Source organism: Sminthopsis crassicaudata, chromosome 1 (assembly GCF_048593235.1).
Source record: "Sminthopsis crassicaudata isolate SCR6 chromosome 1, ASM4859323v1, whole genome shotgun sequence".
NCBI classification, from domain to species: domain Eukaryota; kingdom Metazoa; phylum Chordata; class Mammalia; order Dasyuromorphia; family Dasyuridae; genus Sminthopsis; species Sminthopsis crassicaudata.
In genome coordinates, this window is record NC_133617.1 from 53,788,669 (window position 1) to 53,811,049 (window position 22,381).

The following is a 22,381-nucleotide window of genomic DNA, read 5'->3' on the forward strand; positions in this document are numbered from 1 at the left end:
GCCACTTTAACAGTTGTGAGGAGACTTAATAAACTAAAACACTGCAGTCTAGGGATATTACAGTCATCCAGGGATTTAACAGGCAAATACTATGTACAAACAATATATGTCGAGGATAAACTGGGAATAATCTCAGAGGGAAGACACTAAGGTCAAAGAGGATGAAGGAAGAAAGGGAAAGACTTCCTGCAGAAGGTGGGATTTTAGCTGAGATCTGAAGGAATCCAGGGAAGCCAAGACAGGGAGAAGAGGGAAAGGATTCCCGGGATGGAGAACATCCCCTAAAAATGCCCAGAGCTGGGAGAGGAGTATCTTGGACAAGGAATAGCAAGGAAACCTTTGCCCAGGACTGCATGTGGGGTGTGAGCGGAAAGGATGCGAAAGACTTTGAACATAGATTTTGTATTTGATCCTGGAAATGCTGGGGCCTCCCTGAAGGTACCATGGTCAGATCTGCCCTTCACAACGCTCACGGCCGATGACTCAGGACAGACGGACTGCTGTGGGCAGCTTGGAACAGGGAGGTGGGCCAGCAGTCCATAGCAATAGTCCCAGAGTGGGGTGAGTTATTACTATAAGCGGTGGAAGTCAGAGGCAGATTTTTGGCTTGACTTAAAAAAAAAAGCATTTCCTAACAATGACAGCTGTCCAGCATCAAATGTCCTCTGGCTGGAAACAAACATATCTAAAGGCCGGAAGGCGAGTCGGGGTCCCCCAGCGGAGGGGATTTCTATTCTGTTAGGGGTTGAGACTGACTGGTTGAGGGGGTTTCCTCTTTCAACTTGGGGGAGTCTTGGAAAACGGAGCCCTGGGCCCACAGCGGGCTCTGAATGAGAATCCTAGCTGCCCGCGATGGGCCGGGTGACCTTTAGTGACCTCTGGGCCCACGGTCCCTTCAGTGGCTCTCAGGATGTTGAACTTCCGGTTGCGCCCAGCTCGGGGCATCTGCGAGGGCTTCTGAGCGTCCCAGACTCTCATGGGGCTCCCAGGAGTCTTTAAAGGCGGGTCCCACCCCTTCATTTTACAGATGAGCAAACTGAGGCTCCAAGAGGGGGAGTGACTAGGTCAGAGTCACACAGCCGGCGACTGCATGGGCAGGGTTTTGCTACTTGTCACGGACAGACAGCTTCTTACCCTTTCCCCGGGGCCCCACCCACTGACTTTATCTCTGCAGGGGGCCGGAACTGTCCCGACATCCGCCCCAGGAGGGAGGGCGGTGCCTCGCCGGGGCTCACGCTATTGACGTAAAATGGCGAGATTGTGACGCAATGCCCACGACGGCGCGGGCGGCGTCATGGCAACCCGCCTCCACGGCATCATGGAAACGCAAGGGTGGGGTGGGCTAGAGGGGGCGCCAAGAGGCCTCCGAGAATCCGAGCCCCCCGCCCCTTCCTAGACTTGTTCAGTGTTTGTTGACTCGCGATTGGCGAGGACGGTGGGCGGGAGACGACTGCGGACGTCACCTTTCCAGCTGCCGGAAAGTACGGTCGCTGTCGCGAAACGGCAGCTCTTTCGGCTTCCTCCAAAGCCGCGTCTCCTCCGCTCCGCGCTTCCTCCTAGCCTGTTCCGCCCAGTCTCTCATTCTCGAACACTTCCTGCGCCAGTTGCGCGGGCGGGCTGCGTGGGGCGGGCCTGCCGCCTGCGCACATTTCCTCCTCCTCCTCTTTCTCCTCCACTGTCCTCCCCTCCCCTCGTAGTTGTCGTCGTCGTCCTCCTCCCACTTCGGCATCCCCGAAAGGCGGCTGCGCCAAGTACTCGGCGTAGCGGCCTCCTCCCTCCCTTTCCCCAAAGACGATTGCGCCGAGAGCGTGGCGTAGCAGCCGCCCCTCCCCCCCCGCCGGCATCCCCGAAAGGCGTCTGCGCCAAGAGCGTGGCGTAGCTACCGCTCCCTGCCTCCGCCCGCCGGCGCTGCCCTTACGCTGGCGGCGTACGTGAAGGCGTCGCTTTGCCCACACTGGCTGCTGCGGGGCGGGCTCCGGGCCGCCGCGGCGGGCGGGGGAGGGGGAGCCGGAGCCGGAGCCTGAGTCGGAGCCGGCGGGGAGGAAGAGGCGGCGGCGGCGGCGGTAGCAGCGACCGGAGCTTCAAGAAACCACAGGTTGGGTAGGGCCGAGAAGCAGACGCTGAGGAGGAGAAGGAGGAGCGTCGGTAACGGCGGCGGCGGAGGCGGCGGCCCCCCACCCCAGCTATGAGGAGCAGGGCGGCGGCGGCGGCGGGGGTGGGGGCTGCGGGGCCGCGTTGGTGATCGCCCGGACCCTGAGGTAAAAGCCCCGGGCAGGGGGCGGGGGCCTCCCTGCCGCCGCTCCTGGCCTTGGTCCTGCCGCCGCCCGCTGTCCCCGGACCGATGAAAGGGTGGCGAGACACGCATTTTCTCTGAGGTCCTGCTCAGACCCCCCCCTCATTGAGACCCCTCCCTTTTCCCACACTCCCGCCCCCTCCCGCGGGGGTTCCCCCTTTGCTGAGACCCCCTCCTCCTTCCCAGCCTGCCTGCAGAGTTCCCCCGTCTCTTTCCCAGACTTCCTGCTGAGATGCCCCCTCCTCCGGGGCTCCGTGCTCAAGCCCCCTCGTTGCCCACGCCGCTCCCCCTCCCCGGCAGCTCTCCTTCCCTGGGCTTTGTTTTCTGGGAACCCTTCGAGTGAAGTGGGGAGGTCCCCCCAGGTGCAGGTGGGCGCTCCCTGCGAGCTGAGCTAACCACCCGCCCGGGCACTTTGTTTCCCCCTCCACCCTCCGGAGGCGACGGCGGAGCGGGAGCCTTGTGCCTGTCAGCCTCGCACACCCCCTTCTTGCAGGGGCCCGGGCTCTGCGCTCCGGTGGGCTTCTCCCCCTGAGGGACCCCCAGACCGCAGGCTCTTCCTCCGGTCGGTGGGAGAGGGGGCTTGGAAGGCTGAGGCTTCCCTGCTCGCCCGCCCCCCTCCACCTCTTAGACCGGAGGTGTGGAGCCCGGGCCCTTCCCCCACTCCGGGAAGGGAGGTTTTCCCTTCGTTTCCCACACCCTTCCCCAGGTTTCAGGCTGGTGGGCTTTGGAGTCTGATACTTTTTAGAGTCCCTTGAGGGGCGTGTTTTCAAGCGCCTTCCCTCCCCTTACTCTCTCCCTTTCCCCTAATCCTCTCCTCCCCCCAAGTTTGTCCCTTGATGTAGGAATCGAGCCTTACTTTGGAAAACTAAGGTGTTGTGGCCAACATCCGACACCCCCCCACTTCCCAGTGGGCTTCCCTACCCCCACCCCCCTTTCACTGTGGGTGGCCTCCTCTAGTCCTCGTTTCCCTTCCCAGAGAGCTCCCCAGCTACGGACAAATCCCATCTGCTCCACTCAGATGGGAGAGCCGGCCTTGCAAGTACAAAGGATTCAACCCTGGGGGGTTGGGGAGGGTCAGGGGAACCAAGAGAGGGAAACTTAAAAAAATAGCCGGAGAAAGCAGGGGCTTATGTAGAGCTCGTGTGACCGGCTGTGTTGATGGGAAGCAGAGGAATAAGGGTGGTAGCCATTTTTCTAAGCCACTCGCCATGGCAAAAAACAACAACAACAACCAAAAAAAAGATGTTAAACTGAGAAGGTGACCAGGCTATCGGGCCTGAAGGAGGGAAGTTCATAGTACTGTGCATGGGAGGAAAGGCCCGGCAGTATGGTTAGGGGTCACTCATTCAGATGGCCTGCCTCCGAATAAATGGAATTTGGGGAAATAAAGTGGCACAGACTTGGGTGAATATTCTTGACAGAAGAATTGTCCAGACTGGCAGCCAGGCAGTTCTTAAAATCCACAGCTTTGTCTCCTCCCTCCGTCAGAGAGCAGAAGCTGTTTAAAAAAATCCATTGGAGATGTTTGCTGTCTGCGGTGAACAAACAACTTGAGGATGGAAACAGGAAAGAGCAGGGTAGCCACATGTGAGGAGGGTGGTAGGTATGGGGGAGGACAGGCTCTTTGGGAATGGCTTTAGAGGCATTCTTAAATATGGTTGTTATTTGGACATACATTTGTTCAAGCCATAAATTCGATAATACTATTCAGCCTTTGGGGAAGGAGGAGATTGGGAGTGGGGTTATTGGGGTAGTGAGGGAACTGTGTCAGTTCTTCCATTAGATTAGTTATTTGAGCCAGTAACAGTTACTTCTTTTTTTGGGGGGAGTGAGATTACCTTTGAAATTTCTCATATCAATGAATCTATAAAATGAGTCCCTCCCCAAAATTGCCTTTTTAAAATTCGGGTCTTTTTGCTTGATACTGTTTCACTGAAATATCTTAGACTTGAATAATTGGTAGTCCATGTAGTTCAGCTAGTTACCAGAAGTCATAGAATATTTGAGCTGGTATGTGTTGGAGGAAGGGAGTGGAAAAGGTCCTTGTTTATTTATTGTACTGTGTTTTGTTATTCCCTGTGATTTCTCTGAGTCTCTGATTAATGTCCAAGGTTAGCACCCTTCCCAATATTGTGCATGTTCTTAAAAATTTGGGTGGTGATTACACTAGGAGTTTGAGAAAGTATAAGAGGAAGTGATGAATTTGGTAGGACTCCTGTATGTCCATGCTTTTCATTCTTTGGGAAAAGGGAAAAGGTTGCTTATACAGATGTGGCCGTTTTTACTGGTACCTATGTCTTTCTATGTTTATGTATTTATGTCTCTATGTATTTGTATGGACTAACATCAGGCCTCCCCTCCATCCACCTGAGGTTTACTTGCTTCCCAGACCGTTAATACTGGAGTGACTCAGGGACTCTGAAAACAGGCTGAAGATTGCTGTTATGGACATTGAGCTTTTCACCTTGGACTGGAGAAGCTAAATCTTCTCACACCAGTTGCCAGTAAATATGTTCACTGGATTTAGGCCTAATGCCATTCTGTGGTTCATTATACTTTCTTTTCCTTCCTCAGTCCCTGGCATTCTGCGTAGGCTCCAACCAGAAGAATTTCTACTTGCTGAGGCTGGGCCCTGTTCACTCCCTTTGCTAGGTCATAGCCTAATACAAGGATCCATTTATTTTCAGCTTGATGCAGAGAAAGGTTGAGTACCCCTAGTGACCAAAAATGTAAGACTTTCTTCTTGGAGATGATTATTTGACCCTGTAGAATATAGCTTCTAGCCTCCTTATTTCCTAGTCAGGTGGAAAGAGGACCAGATTGACATTTTTTAAAAAAGCCATTGTTCTTTGCTCTCATTTCTTTTCTCCTCCTCTTTCCCTGCCTCCACCCTCTTTCAGGCCTTAGTGAAGTCTTGTTAGCTTGCCAGCTCAAGATTGACCAAGTCAGGTTTGCCAGTTGACCTGTTGGGGACCTCTGTCCTAATCTGTGATCCCCTCTCCCATGTGTTGTCTTGTCACATGTAACAGGGCAAGTGTGATCTGAATGAGACTGGGAAATATTAGAGCACCGAGTTTGTCCTCTTTTTCCTTCTCAAATCTGCTACCAGGCCTTTTTTGTTTAAAGGTGGTTATTGCCATGAATCTAGTGTAGCAATATCATGAGAGTCCATGAAACATTGAAAGACTTTTTGACTATTAACTTGGATGTGAAATTTAGGCACAGTTTAATGATTCAGAGGAACCATAAGTTTATAACTTTTAAAAAAGTAGCTTTTGGCTTACAGCAGCTTTCATCCTAGAGGCTGCCAACCAACCCTAAGGACAGAATTTCAACATGGAGGGACCCTGGAAACACTGGGGCTCAAATTATATTGACACAGTCCATAAATTTTAGGGAAGGTTGGGAGGTCTAAGGAAAAAATAAAACCACCCAGAATAAAAAGGTAGCTAGACATGGAAACTTCATCTGTCAGAGAATTCATAGTAGATGAAATTTAAACCTGTCTTATGCTCAAAAATTGCCACATAAAATAAGAGGTAAACTGTAGGACAAAACAATTAACATTGGCATTTTCTCATGGAACCTCTGTTGATGTGATATAGAATAGCAGGGTTCTATGGAATGCCGGGAAACATTGTTCTAGTGTCACTATTGCTAAATTGAAGACTCTTCCTTTTTCTTCTGGTGGTCTTATTTTGGAGTTAACTGAGGTTTGGGATGTTCCTCAAATGTTTCCTTTGCATGAGAGCCCTAAATCCAAGCTCATAGAAAAGAAGCTGGAGTTTTTCTAATTTTGGTGTTTTGAAGAAAATTGACTGTTTTGGACTCTTAAGATATTTTGGGGGATACAGGGTCCTCTCAGATGTCTGGAGAAGGGAGTTAAAACTAGTAGTGTTTCTCCATAGAGCTGTGACTGACCTCCCTTTGGGATTTTTGAACAGGTCTTATTGCTACCATCCCCTAGTCCAATATGGACTATTTGACATGTTCTAATAATCATTTGTACATCATCGCTTATTTGTATTTAGAAAGGTGACAGTCCTCGTCAGTGTCCAAACACAAAGCATGTGTGCTTAGTTATCTGCTCTAAAACAGGTGCTGCACTGTGACCTCTGTGGTGTGTTGGACAGAACACTAAACTGGTAAGTCAGGAGACTTGGAGTGCAGGCTTTGGGGCCTGGTGACTTTGGGCAAGTTGCTTCTCTTGCTTGAAACCTATTCAGTTATCTTTAAAATTTGGGGAGGGAGCATTGAATTAGATAGTGTCTGTCTATGGTATTTTTCAGCTCTAACTACTAGTGGTTCTCTGTCAATAGTATGTCAGAGCTGCTTACTCAGGAAAGCATTCTGAGGTTTCTAGCTAAGCATTAATAAAGTTGATTAAAGTGACCTAAAAGCTGGAAGTAACAGAAGCCACTTAGGCTATTTTTTTTTGAGTTAGATTGTATGCTCTTTGAAGGCAGAAGCTGTCAAATAAGTACTGCTTCCACATTAGGCTTGCTTAGGCCAGAGTATGATATGGGTTGAGCAGAGAGTATCCTTCCCAGCACCTGTGCCCTGCATCTGAATTACAAGTATAGTCTATATAATTGGCTTTTTCTTATGTTTTATTTACTTTTAAAGAGAGCTCATTTTAGGGCTAGAGAATACGGTCAATCCATATTTAGCCTCATATTTGGGGGAAGGTATTGGAGATACAAAAACAAAATCAAGCCTTGCTTTCAAGAAATATAATTATATTCAGTAGTGTATATACTATTTTTCTCTCAACAAAATCTGTAAAATGGGCATTTTGGTATGATGAAATCATCTCCCACCTCCTGCCAATTAACAGGATAGTTCTGTTAAATGAGATTAGGTAACCTGCTTTGTAAACCTCAAAGATCTATAATAATGTCAGCTGTTTTTATCTTTGGGGTGCTTTTGGGGTGGTGGGGTGGTGGTGAGTGGCATATGTATCAGTGTAGTACTTGTTTGGGTTATTGTATTGTTATCACAGCTCACTCAAGTTATTTTGTGGTCAGAAAATCATAATTCTGAACAAACTTTTTGATTTTTTAAAAACATAATTAAATGGCATGTATGATATCCTTTTTATTTCCATGGAGCCCCTTATACATGATAATTTACATGAATAGACTTGAGTCCATCCTACCTTAACAAGTGTTCTGGTCAGGGAGAATAATGGTCCTTGTTCCCCTATCCTAGTCAAGCCACTTCTGGAGTGTTAAATAAAATTCTAGGTCTTGTATTTTAAAAATCTAGAGCTCTACAGACAAGTTACCTGGATAATAAAGGAATTTGGAAACTATTTTGGTAAAGGTCAATATTTGTATATAGATATAGTGTTGAAAATCAACAGTCTCTTAGCATGGATATATCTGCATATCTTGTAAATATTCTACTAAAATGTGGCAGCCTTACCTTTCGGGAATCTATTGTTTTTTTCCTGAAAGTGGCAAAACTTATATATCAAATCTACTTGTTTGAAACCTTGATTTTTAAAAATTTCTCTTCACTTCCAATAACCCTTTAGTTATCCTAAGTTCTATTGATTTTATCTCTGTACAATCTCACATCTCCTTTTCTCGGTTATCATCAATCCTTTTATAGTCCAGGCCTTTCTTTTACCATTTTTTCATTGAGAACTCTTCTGGGTATTAATTACATTTTGGGGAAGAATTTTAACAAATCTATGTAGTCATAGAATGGGGACAGGATTGAAGATCACGGTGGACAGTAATGCATTGAGGCCACTGAGGATGTATGATGGCTGTCTTTCAGCTTTTGAAAGTGGAAGGAGGAATCTAAGCGTGTTCCATTCATTGTTGGAGAGCAAAACCAGATTAGCTGATTCTATAAACACACTTGTTCCTACAGCCTGTCCCCTTTCCAGTCCATCATTTATATCACTGCCAGATTAAATATCTGACAGAAAGCCCTGATTTTAGCACTCTTCTGTCATTACCATCTGCAGGGCTCAAATCCCTTCAGTAGTTGTATATGGAATACAAAGTAAGGTTCAGAGTTCTTTACTGATCAGTAGAGCATTTTTAAAGTGCCTCTCATTAGGCACAATACAAACACAAAAATTGCCTCTTTGTGTATCATTCTTCCAGGCAGACAGGCAAACATAAACCTAAATAAGTCTCAATTCAAAGTAGATAAGGTGGTGTTGAAAGATTTTTCTTGTAGAAGTTGGTGCTTGAGATAAGATTTGAGGGAAGCTAGTGATTCTCAGAGATGAAATGATGAAATGTAAAGGCCTGGAAATGAGATGGAACATCTTGTCTGAGAACCAGAGTGCCTAGACTGGTAGTGTCCAACTCAGAAAGTACTCAATGCCTGTGGGCTGCATGCTGACTTAGAAAGTCACATATGAACATTATCAGTGTTGTGTTTTTATTTAGTTAAACCTTTCCCAGTTACATTTGTTGAGGGCCACATTTTGGATAACTCTGGCCTAGACTATAATGTGAAGGGGAGCAATATGCATTAAAGCTGAAAAGGGTAAGTTAAGACCAGTTTGTGAAGAGTTTTGAATACCACACAAGAGTTTCATTTAACTCTAGAAATGATGGGGAATTGCAGGAATTGGAGTTGTCCTTTGTGTACAAAGGACATGTACTTTAGGAAGGAGGAAGGATTAGAATGTGGGGAGATAGGAGGACATGTATGGCCAATGCCAATGGGACTGCTTACTTCTCCTCACCCAACCTGCCCTTCCAACCCCTTCCTCTCCTGAAAAAAGCCTCATCCCTTTTCTGAGCCTCTTTTAGCCATTCCTATGGTTAAAAGGCTATATATTAGGAAAGCCTTTCTTTCCCTTTTACCAACCTGTTGAAGTGCTCCTTAGCTTTTAAGGTTAACTGCAGCTGCCATTTCAGGAGAGTGCCTGCAGTTTAGTGCTGGGAAGCAGGCATTTATCAAACAGCAGCTCCATTCAAGGGTTCATACTGGGGATCCCTGGGTCCTTGGGTGCTGAGGATTCCTGGGTGCCAGGGTCAGCATGGATCAGAACTCTGCATTCTAGAAGTTTACATTTTATTGTCAGTGTGACTTTTATGAGTAAATACAAAGTTTTGATGGGCATCAGAAGAAATATTTACAGTGGGAAGAAGGGGTAAAGAAAGGCTTCATGGGGGGTAGCTAGGAATTCCAAGGTGTGGTGGGGGAAAGAGCAGCCAAGATCTTCAAAGGCATATAGGAGGCACAATGTTGTGCACAAGGAAATGCAAATAGCACATCATTCATTTTGAACCTTCAAGTGAAGAGAATGATGGGAAATAAGTCTGGAGAGGTTAACTGTAGCTTTCCATGTCTAATAAGGTTTAGTATTTTATCCTAGGGGCAGGAGAAAGCTGTGGAAGTTTTTGATGAGGGAAGTAACATGGTCAGACCTTGGATTTAGGAATAATGTGGCAGCTATATGGAAGATAGTTTAGATAAGTGTCGAGAAAGTAGAAACAGGAAGACCAATTAGAAATCTCTAATTGAAGCAGTGATGTGGGACCTCACTGGGGTGGGGCTGGGTTGGTAGATGCACAGGATTTGGAAACTTGTATGATGTATATTTGTATATACTTGTATAAGGTGCTAGAGGAGAAGGGGAAAGAGTCAGGGATGACCCCGAGGTGAACCTTAGGGACTTTGTCTCTGTCAGGGTCTTATCTCAGTAGAATGTGCTCTTAAAACTTTTATTTCCAGCACCTGACATACCTTAACAGAGTAAATAAGAACTGGCTTCCTAGAAGATTTGGATTCAGATCCTGCTTCTGAGGCATGGGGTTGTGTAACTTTAGGCAACACATCTAGACTTAGACTTCACATTACTGAGAAGGTGAAGATCTGATTTGGTAGAAAGAGCTTTTCTCTTTTCACACCTTTTTTTATAGCCAATTAGATTCCTCTTTTTTTTTTTTTTTTTTTTTTTTTTTTTTTTGGTAGCCTTTGGAACCAAGTCATATACTCCATTTGGTAAGCACTTGAGCAATGTCAAGATGGGGCTATAGTAGTAAAAGTTAGTAATGTAGTAAAGTGCAAAGCACTTTAAAACTGTCTCATTCTAAGTGACTTGCATAGATTTAGGGAAGTAATAGGGTAGATGAGAAATGTTTCCAAACATAATACAAATTAAATAAAAGGGCTTTGGGAAAAGATAGACAAAATAGCTTGAAATTTCATGACATTTCCTGGAATGGGGATACGTTGATTTAAAAAAATTACCCCCTTGTAGCCTGAGCACTTATGCTTGGGAGTTAGATTTATAGGCAAAGCAATCAGTGAAGTTAAGTAGTTATTAAACATCCTCTGTTTCATTGGAACTTCTCAGCCTCTGTTGTCAGTGTTGTCTTGTTGCTGAATCTCCTTGAAACAGCTTTGCCTGATTCAGAGAGCAGCTCTATTGAAAGAAATTCAGAGCTCTAAAAGATTTAAGTGTGCTTCTGGAGAAAATGTGTATGTTCAATTATTTAAAAGTTTTAAGGACTAAAAAATGTGGAAGTGTTTTGTAAACTATGAAACATAGTGCAAATATAAGATACATTATTTTTTGTGTTAGTATTAGTATGGTTTAAAAATATTTTTCCGAAATATTTCCATATACAAATGAACAGAAGATTGTACATGAATTTGCACATCTTTTTTCAAATATGTAATAAATTCAATATAGAACTTTAAAAGTTGTCTTGCATATTTGTAATTCTTCCTGTGCTTTTATTTTAGGGAGAGAACCTTATCCTACTTCCCCTTACCTCCCATTGAAAAAAAAAAAAAACCAGAAACCTTTGTAACAAAATACGCACAGTCAAACAAAACAAAGTTCCACAATGTATCACCATCTTTTCTTCACATGCTTTTGACTTCAGTAAAAGTGGCTACTTAAGAGTTCCATAGAAATATATTCAAAGTAGCATCTTTTAATCTCTGAAATCAGCCACGGTCAAGTGATCTGATCTGAAGGGAGAAGTGAATTAGTTTGGGTTGACTCTGGGATTTTCCTTATTTATAAAGATTAGCTAATTAGATTATGAATATAGGTTGAAGTGATTTTGAAACAGGATTAGAACAGGAAAAGACTTCAGAGATTAATCATCTCATTTTAAAGATAGGGAAACTAAGACTCAGGAGTGCCAGAATAACTTGCCCAAGATGATAACAGGCAGCAAATAGCTATCCATATAAAAACCAACTTCTCCAATCTTCAAGGCAATGTTTTTTTTTACCTCACGATGCTGATTGGCCCACTGATGGTCACATGAATAAATGAAGGCGCCATGAATTAAACTCAGTAATTCCAAGTTCTGTTTTTTTCCTTCACGTACCCCACTCTAAGATGTTACAGTGGTAATTTTAAATTATCTTTTTTTTTTTTTCCCTGAGGCTGGGCTTAAGTGACTTGCCCAGGATCACACAGCTAGGAAGAGTTAAGTGTCTGAGACCACATTTGAACTCAGATCCTCCTGAATTCAGGGCTGGTGCTCTATCCACTGCGCCACCTAGCTGCCCCTTTTTAAATTATCAAGTGAAATTTAAATTATCTTCATTGTATGCTTTTTGAGAAGGCTGGGAAGTATTTAATAATCTTCAGTTATCAGGAACACAGCTATCTGGAATACCTTGTTTCCTCAGAGACTTTTGCTAAAACAAAAAGTTCAGACTCACTACCTTGAAGCGCCTTAATGAAATCTTGTCTAAAAGCCTCTGGATTCTTCTCTCTGTTGATGGATTGTCAGAAATGTAACTTTGCTTGTAAGGACCTACCTCATAGATGTACTTTATTTCCAAGGGACACCCTCTACAGCAGGTAACAAGAAGCAACTTTCAAACTCTTGATGTAGTTTGATGTTGGCATGAATTGCTTTTTCCTCAACCTCTAAATTCAGCTTCTCCCACTTTCATACTCAAGTGAATTTTGAAGCTTTCATCACACCTTTCATCGTCAGCAGGATGTGTCTGTAACAAATGTAATTACACCCTCCTGGGTCACCAGAGTCTTTCCAGAGCAAGGTTAGTGTTACATTGGCAACAAGTTCTTTCCGATTGGACTTCTTGGCGTGAAATTCCTTGAAAGTCTGAGTCTCTGTGGCACTAAGTAGGGCTATTATGTAGCTAGGAATTCTTAGTCTGACTCAGGCTTCAGGGTTGTTGCTCCTTTAGGTCTGTGTTCAGATTTAGTGAATGTCTGTTTTTCTCCTTTAAGTGATTTTTTTTTTTTAACTTCTAAAAAGCTGTCAGAATTACAAATGTTTATTTTATAATTTAGAATTCAGGGGTATTTGAAGATAGACTCTCAAATCTGAGAGGAATTTTAGAACAGAATAGTAGTGTTTCAAAGGGTCTTTAGTAAGAATAAGGGATATAAAATAATAATCCTGAAAGAATCCTTAGAATATAGAACACAATATAAGATGTGGAAAAGGACCTTAGAAAAGCACAGAAAGTCATGGTGTTAGTGGGTTGTTAAGTTTAATAATATTCATCATCAGTGTGTTGTATAGTGGTAAATAAAAGTTATTATTTTGGTTTGCATTGAGAAAAATGATGCATAGAACGAGAATATATTCTAGTCTGACTCACTGTAGTGCTGTGTATAGGGTATCATCACCATTACATTAACAAATTACTGAACATGTAGAGGAGGGAGCTCAGGATGATGAAAGGACCCTGCTATATGAAGATAGGTGGAAGGAATGTGAGATGTATAACCTGGAAAAGAGAAGCTCTGGGGGGGATATGATAATAGTTTTGAAGTATTTGATAGGGCTCCCATGTAGAAGAGGTATTTCGTTTGTTTTTAGTCCCAGAAGGCAGAAAAGGGTAATGGGTGCAGAGACGTAGATTGAGACTTGATGTAAAGAAAAACTTGTAATTATGAGAACTTTCTAGAATTGGAATGGACTTTTGGCAGTTACTGGGTTCCCTCAAATACTCATAAGACATCCTTTTGAATATAATCAGAATTTTCAGTAAATTATGGAGTAGAATACAAGGTATTTGAGCTTCCTTCAATTCCTGAAATTCTATGAGTTGGATGGGATTTTAGAACACAGTATTAGAACTGAAAGGTAATCTAGTTTAAGCTTCTCATTTTACAGATGTCCCCACAGAAGGGTATGACTTGCTCATGGTAATTCCATAAACTAATGACAAAGGTTATGGTTCTCAAATTTTTTGGTTTCAGATCTTCTGGATTGTTGTTTTTTTTTTTTTTAATAATATATTTTTCCCCAATTGCATTTTAATTTGTTTAAGCATTTCCTTTTTATTTTTTAAGTTTTGAGTTCCAGATTATATCTCTCCCTGTCCCTGAGACAGTAAGCAATGAGATAGCAATGATGGGTTATACATGTGCAGTCATGTAAAACATTTTCATATTAGTCATTAACTTGACATTTATAAGATTAATTTAGTCTTTCCAAAGAGCTTTTACTATTTTGTGGATTCTTTTGATATTTACCATATTAGAAATTAAGACATCTTTGTATTGCTATTAAAAAACTTTGACATTGTGGATCCTATGAAAAAGTCTCCAGGCTCCTCCTATACTGTACATTGAGAACCAGTGGACTAAGAGGAAGGTTAGAAGTTTTTAGGATTGGGCAAATGTCATCATTATTAAATAGGCTTTCTTTTCAGGTTTGCCTCCAGAGATCATAATATGACTATTAAACTCTAGGGCATTAAAAAAAAAAAAAAAAACAAACTTTTAACTTAATTTTTTTCAATTATATTTAAAAACATTTTTTAAAAGTTTTTTTTTGTTTTAATATTTTGACTTCCAGATTTCTTTCCTTCTCCCCATCCTAAGAAGGCAAGCAATTTGATATAGATAATATGTATGCAGTCATGCAAAACATTGCCATATTAGCTATGCTGTGAAAGAAACAGACAAAAAGTCTCAAGAAAAATAAAGTTAGCAAAAGGTATGTTTTGATCTTCATTTAGATTCCATCAGTTCTTGCTTTGGAGATAGGTAACATTTTCCATCATAAGTCCTTCAGAATTGTCTTGGATCATTGTTTCATGGAGTCATTCACAGATAAAAACAGTTCTTAGGGAGATTATGTTATTAGTAAAAGAATGTAAACTGATAAATGGACCTCTGTTTTGCTCATATATAAAATGAAGGGATGTGTGTGTGTGTGTGTGTGTGTGTGTGTGTGTGTGTGTGTGTGTGTGTGTGTGTGTATGGCATTTGGAGTTTTTTCTCATTTTAAATCTGTGATCATATAACCCTAAGTAAGTATAAGCAAAATATAATTTAATATATTAAAATTTGAAGATAAGGAGACCATGAATAAGATTGGACTTTCCATAAGTGGTGGTCTCTAAAATTAAGTACCTTCTAATTATTGAGAACCATCTGTGTAGAGGCTTGATGATGAAATTATATGCACAGTTTTGTTTGGGGGAAAGCATCTAAGAATACTTTTCACACCTTTCTAAAAAGGAATTTGGTTTAGAGGGTTGGTTTAATCTGTCCCCTATCCAGAATGATTGTGTAGCTCACAACTCTACCAGTATCGCATTAGTGTCCCTGTTTTTCCACACCACCTTCAACAAATTTCATTTTCCTTTTCTGTCATATTAATCTGATAGGTATGAAGTAGTATCTCAAGAATTTTTAAATTTGTATTTCTTTAATCAATGATTCATCTTTTCAAATGAGTATAGATAGCTTTGATTTCTTCTGAAAAATGCCTGTTCATATTCTTTGACCATTTATCCACTGGGAATTTGTATTCTTATAAATTTGACTTAGTTCTCTATATATTTGGAAATGACTCCTTTGTCAGAAAAAAACTTAATATGAAATTAGCTTCCCAATTTCTTGCTTTCCTAATCTTGGCTTCATTGGTTTTATGCAAAATCTTTTTAATGTAATCAAGATTATCCATTTTACATCCTATAATACACTCATTTGGTCATAAATTCTTCCCTTTTCCATAGATTTGACAGGTAAAATTTTCTATGCTCTTCTGATTTGTTTAGGATATCCTTTTTGTCTAAATCACATGGCCGTTTTGACCTTATCTTGGCATACAGAGTATGACATATTGGCCTGTACCTAGTTTTTGCCAAACTGCTTTCTACTTTATTCAGCAGTTTGTTTCATAGGTGTTTTCATAGTGAAATTCTTACCCAGAAAGCTTGGATCTTTGGGTTTATTAAACACTACATTATTGTTTTCATTTACTACTAGGTATTGTATACCTAATGTGGCCCATAACTACTTTTTTTTTTTTTTTTTCTGAGGCAATTGGGTTTAAGTGACTTGCCCAGAGTCATACAGCTAGGAAGTGTTAAGTCTCTGAGGTCAGATTTGAACTCAGATCCTCCTGACTTCCAGGCTGGTGCTCTAATCATTATGCCACCTAACTGCCCTGAGATACTATTTCTTAACCAATACCAGATTGTTTTAATGATTACTGCTTTGTAGTTCAGTTTGAAGTCTGGTCCTTAATGTGAATTACTATCACACAGGATATACTGGTTTTATTTTATAGAATTCTATGGCCAAGGTAGAGCTTGGAAATCATCTGGTTTAATCCTTATCTCAAATATGAATCATTCAAAAAACATTTAAGTACTTGATGTGTGCCAGGTATTGACAGCCACATTCTTGACAAATGGTTATCTTGTATTTAAGGGCCTCTAGTTTTTAAGAGTTTACAAAGCAGTTTACTCCACTATTAGCTTTATTAGCTTCAGACTGAACTAAAATCTGTTTTCCTGTAACTTCTGTCCACTTGCCCTCATTCTCTGAAGCTGAGCAAAATAAACCAATTCCTCCTAGGGGTACTTAACCTTTATTTGTGATATCGACCCCTTTGGAGATTTTAATGAAACCTAAGTCGCTTCTCAGAATGTTTTTAAATTCTCAAAATAAAAATACATGGGATTATAGGAGAAACCAATGAGTTTGAAACATAGTCTGTAGATAAAAAGACTGCATGTAATCCAATTGTGGGTATAAGTATAGGAGTTTTGAAGTAATGAGTGTATTTGGAGAATTGTAATAGTTGTGATATACAAAGTTATAAATACTATTGATACTTCTATAGTTCATTGCCCAAAATTCATAATTGAAGAAATAGATATGTATGCAATCATATAAATTTCAATTAAGAGTTTTGTGAAAATGTAAGGTTTCTCCCTCCCCACCCCATTCAGGTTCATTGAGTCCTGGAAAATTATTCACAAGAACCTTAATTCTAGGGAGTATCAGAGCAGTTGGCATTTAAATGTTTCACTTGAATTTAGAGAATGAAAGACTCAAATGTGCTTATTTAAAATGAGTCATTTTACAAATGAGGAAATCAGCTAAAGAGAAATGAAAGAGAAGGCCTTCATGGGTATGGAAATAAAGTATGGAAATATAGAAAATTATTTCATGCAGTCTGGGTTTGGCATAGATTAATTCTCAAGAACTTGTATCCTTGAATATGTCCAATGGGAATGCAAGGAGGTAGCATGGTTGCTACAAAAGAATGTTGGTCTGAGTGTGAGAGGCCTTCTCAGCCAGTAGTTACCTGAGCCATCTCACTTTACCTTTTTGAGCATCTTTTTTCCCCAACTATACAATGAGATTCTGGGCCAACGTGCTCTCCAGGGGCCCCATTCCAGTCTGAACAGTCTGTTTCTGAATCCATCCTGGTGTCTGTGATCTATATCATAAAGTTCCTACGGTTCTGACACCGAGTTATAGCTTTGTAACTCTGTATGTGAGATTGTTTACTTGTTAACTTGGCACCATTTAGCCAACTGGAATTGTATTGGAACAGAATGGCAAAATCTAAATAAGAACAGGATTCTAGTCTGAAAGAGGCTGCCAGTTCTTGGTGAAGTCAGGTCATCTTGTTATGTGCCAAATTCAGTACACATCTGATTTTCTTTCCTATGTTAAAAATGATTATGCTTTGGTTTTGGGGGGGGCTTAGAATAGGGAGAGCAAAGAGTAATTGAAGATAATTCTGAACTAAATAACAAGAACAAGAATAATAATGACTATCTCCCTAATGCTTTACTGTGTGCCAGGCACTGTGCTAGTATTTTACAATTGTTAACTCATTTGACCCTCACCACTAGACTCAGAGGTAGGAGAGATTATAAATGTGGCACTCTTCAGAACAAGGATTGTTAATTTGAGTGGTCATGCAGCAGAGTTCATTTTGAGAACAAACACACACACATTGGAGTGTGGAGCCATAGTGACTATTAAGACTTAATTCCTGAGTTTTGCCATGGAAGTTGAAGTTTCAGTAGCTTCAGTGAATTCTACTCTTTCCACATTAAAACAAAACAAAACACAAAAAACCCTACAAGACACTCTAATTTTGACTGGCATTTCCTATGTTCTTGAAATTAGGTGGAATCCTGTCCCTTCCACTTTGTTCTTACTCTTTGTTGTTCAGTTGTTTCAGTCATGTCTGACTCTTCATGGCCCCATTTGGGTTTTGGGGTTTTTTTTTGTTTTTGTTTTTGGCAAAGATACAGGAGTAGCTTGTCGTTTACTTTTCCAGCTCATTACAGATGAAGAAACAGAAGGAAACAGGGTTAAATTGCTTAGGGTCATATAGCCAATAAGCATCTAAGGCTCAAATTGTCTCAGGCCTTCTTGACTCCGGGCTTGTTGGTATTCTATCCATTGAACAACTTCCTGCCCAAAGTTCTTAATGCTACTATTATTGTTAGGCCTTCATTAATTACCACTCACCTGGCCTGTTGTATTTGCTTCTTAACTAGACTCTCTGCCTGCAATTTCCACTTTTATTCATTTTATCTCTTATCTATGGCTAAATTAATTTTCCTCATTCAGTATGATCTCTTAAAAGTCAGGGACTAATTTTATCTTTAGATCCATAATATCCTATATACTGTAAACACTTACAGAATGTTTGTTGTATCTATGTCATTTCTTGCTCAAAACCTTCAGTCACTTCTCCTTGTCTATCTAATCAAATCCTTAACTCCTTAGCCATTCCAGGGCTTCTGGAGTCTGGCAGCCTTCCAACCTTTTTGCCTTATCTCACTCCACTTGTCTCCTACCTTACTCCCTAGTGAAAGTGCATGGTCCATTAGCCACTCCCTGTCACACATTCCACCTCAGGACCTTTGCTCATTGTTCATTATACTTGTAAAAACCTTCCCTCCTCTCCTTCATCTTGTTTCATTTACCTGTTGAAATTCTACTCATCTTCAAAATCTTGCTCAGAAATGGTCCCCCAAGTCCACCCTGGACCTTAATTTGCTTGTTACTTCTCTTTAGAACTTAATATTACTTTGTATTCATTTACTGCTGATAGGAAGTTGTTTCAATTTGCTAGTGTCGATTTTTTTTCCTGCTGAATCTCAGCGTGGTTGAGACATGAATGTTGTCCGAAACATCCTTGATAAGTGGTTATCTGGCCTCTGCTCTTATATCCTCCTGCCCCCAGATTATGAGCTTATGAAATTAAGAACTATTTATTCCTCAGGCCAAGTTCTCAGCATATTAGATGCCTAATTAAGTATTGGGGCTTGAAGCTCAATTGTTTCCTAATTTTATTCTTAAACATATTGTGTTTTCCGGTTGATCTGATTTGCTGCCTTTCTCTTCTTTGTCATTTGCAAGGTATATTCCCCCTTTGGGTAACCTTTGAAATAAGAGAGGCCTTAGAAGGCATTGTTCCCCTGCAAGGCCATGTGGAGTTTTGGATAGAATCTAAGAAGGCTAGGTCTCTGTCATGGTTTCTATTGTGGACCATGAGTCAAAGTACAAAGCCTAGCAACGAAGGCTGGGTGATTCGAAGGTGCACTGTCTGCTTATTTAGTGCTAATATTTAACTTGATTTATGACTGTAACTTGGAAACTGCTTCTTTTAAACTGTAAATATTTATTTTGAGGCAATAGAAAGGGGTATATGATGTGTGTGTGTGTGTGTGTGTGTGTATGTGTGTGTGTGATGTAGAAGAAGTAGGAATGGAATTGGTCAGATGTTTTGCCATTTTAGTTAATTAACTTACTAAAAAGATTTGGCAGATTTAGTAGGAATTAGAGTTGTTCTAGCCACATCTTCTCATTTGAAAGACAAGGAAAGTGGGGACTGGAGAGAGGAAATGATTGCCAAGTTTGTCTAAGTGGTGTAGTAGGGCTGGAATTCTAATTGAGGTCATCTGATTTCAAATCTGATTCTCTTAGAATCAAAGCACATTTTCAACCTTCAGGGAAAGGGGAAAAAAAGTTGGGAGAGGAGAAAGGTAGTGTGTTAACCACTGAAGAGTCTTCTGAAGATTATCTGGTTGAGTCAAAGAGAAAGCTGAATTATGTACATTTTTTTCTAGGCTGTTTCCTATGTCTAAAGATACTATTACAAGCAAAAACATGGCAGTCAATGGTCTTTTCCTTCATCATTCTCATTTCTTCCTTTCCTTTTCCTCTCCTTTTTTAGTATTTATAGGGAGTAGATCCTACTTTTTAGCTGGAGCAACTTTGATGGCTAAGAAATGCCAACAAACTCCCTATTGCTGTTTTTATCAAATTATCTATCAAATAAAACTATCTTTAGTGGACTAATTTGTGTGTGTGTGTGTGTGTATATGTGTGTGTGTGTATGTATGTATGTATGTATGTATGTGTGTGTGTGTTCTAGGTTTCACTTTTATTTAAATCTATATGCAAAAATATGTTTGGTAGGCATCGGTGAAAATGAGATGTGGCTATCTTTTTTTTCCCCCCCTTGGGGAAAAACAATGAGTTTTATTTTTTTCCCCCCAATATGTGCATACATATTTATACATCTTCCTGAACAAGAAAAATCAAATCAAACAGAAAAAAAATTGAGAAATAAAATACAAGCATTAACAAAATGCAAACAATAACAAAAATGCTTTGTTGTGAACCATACTCATTTACCATATGGACTAAATTTTTTTTTTCAACTTACGTAAACTGAATGGACAGGTTTGAAGGGAAAAAATATTTTCTGTAAGAGTAAGCACCAAAAATGCTGTATACCACAATGAAACTTGATGTCATAGAATCATTAGATCAGAACTTGATTAGTTCTTAATTTTTTTTTTTTTTTTTCCTGAAGCTGGGGTTAAGTGACTTGCCCAGGGTCACACAGCTAGGAAGTGTTAAGTGTCCGAGACCAGATTTGAACTCCGGTACTCCTGAATTCAAGGCTGGTGTTCTATCCACTGTGCCACCTAGCTGCCCCCTTAGTTCTTAATTTCAAAAATATAGTCCCCTAAAAAAAGGTCTCCTAGAATGTCAAGAGTTGGAAGAGATTAACTAGTCCAGCCTATTCATAGTTTGTTTCTTATTTTTTCAGTTGATGAAAATTTAGCCCATTTTTAAAATAAATTTTTTCTCAATCAACAAAAATCTAATCCCTTTATTTTTACGTGTATGTAAAATGAAGACTCAAGATTATTTCCCATTGACTTGCCCAGCGTCTCACAAATACTACATATGAACTCAGGTCCCTTGCCTGCCAATTCAGAAGTCATTTCTAGACACCTGTTATTCTGCTTGTTATGAAGTCTTACTGTCCAGATGTGGAATATATTGTAAAATCAAGTCTACAAATATCAGGTGATTTTATATTCTGTTCTTTGGATGGAGGAATGGAAAGAATTATATGTAATTTATCATTAGTGGCTAGGATAGTGAAAAAGCCAAAAATCATGCCATGCAAAAACTGTTGAGGAAATTAAAGCTATTTAGTCCAGAGAGAGAAAAAACTTTTAAGAGTTGTGTTCAGCTATTTGAAGGACTCTCATGTTTAAGAGAGGTTTCTTATGCTTTGGTTATGGAGGATAGATCTAGGAGCATAGGGTGTAAGGTACCAAGAGAAAACTTTCAAATTTTGGGGGGAGGGCATGAGGGTCAAGTCCTGTGATTTTATCCATATAAGAAATTCCTGGTCTGAAAAATCCATCCACTGTTGCAGATTAGCACCATTTGTAACTTCCTAGAAATTTGGCTGGACAACTAAGAGATTATGTGACCTGCTCATAGTCATCTAGCTAGTGTATGTCAAAGGCCAGATTTTAACACTTCGCTCTTCCTGATTTCAAGTCCAGCCCTCCATCTGTTATGGATCCATGTATCTCATCTTGAAGTTCTTAATACAAAGATCTATCTAGAAGTTGCATTAGGATGATTGTAGTAGGCTTATTTTGTTGAAGTTGTTCAAATAGAACTTGGATTACTTCTTTTTAGGGATGATGGGAATTCTGATTCAAGTTGAACTAGATGCCTCTCTTGAAGAATCTAGTGTCTAGAAGGGAAAATGAAAATGTACATGTATAAAATGGTAGATAAAAATCAAATAATGCTTCAGGATATTGACAAATGTTAGAATGAAAAGTATATGATGACTTGGTGAATAAAACTAGAAGTTGAGATGATGATGAAAGCATTCTAGAAAATAGGTAAGATTTGGACTAGAGGGCATTTCTAAATGTTGAAATGATAAAAGCAAAGGTTTGAAAGCCTGAGGTGTAGAATTGTGTAGTGGAAAAGAGTATTGTTAGAAGAACTAGGTTTGTGATTCTTCTATGTCCGTGGGTTACTTAACTCTGTTAATTATCACACTTCACTTCTAGACCTCAGTTACCTAATCTGTGGAATGAGAAAATTGGACTAGTAGGTTCCTTCTAGGTCTGACTATTCCAAGTCATCCCATGTCTCCCTGAGCTTTGTTTTTGATTGAACCCATCATAGAATTTTGTGGAAAAATACTTAGTATGAATTTCATATGCCTTAAGATTCAACTAGTTGAACTGGAGGGTACTACTGATAAGGAGCATTGTGGCAGGATTGAGAGGAACTTTAAATAGCAAGTTTTTTTTTTGTTTTTTTTTTTTTGCAAATCCAAAAACTGTTGATGTTTGGCTCATTAGATAGGTTAGGAGGATTCTTCTCTGGAGAGCAGAAACATACATATACACATCCACACATCCATCCATCTATATATGCATATATTATATATGCACACATGTATATGCATATACCCTTCAATTTACTGAGAAAAGGAGCTAAAGAAGCATGGGCTATTTGCCAAAGAATGGGATGTGCTCAGTTTATATAATGGC

General features: G+C 40.6%; 1 protein-coding gene across 3 annotated transcripts in view; it reads left to right on the plus strand.

Annotated features, from left to right (window-relative positions):
* Positions 1-1,975: 1,975 nt before the first annotated feature.
* CSNK1G2 (casein kinase 1 gamma 2) overlaps positions 1,976-22,381 on the plus strand; it is an 89,692-nt gene continuing 69,286 nt past the window's right edge. For 2 of the 3 annotated variants that reach the window (XM_074303746.1, XM_074303739.1), the window contains exon 1: positions 1,976-2,258. The gene's annotated coding sequence lies outside the window, so the exon portion shown is untranslated. The remainder of the gene's footprint in view (positions 2,259-22,381) is intronic. The other variant, XM_074303762.1, reaches the window with a different exon arrangement.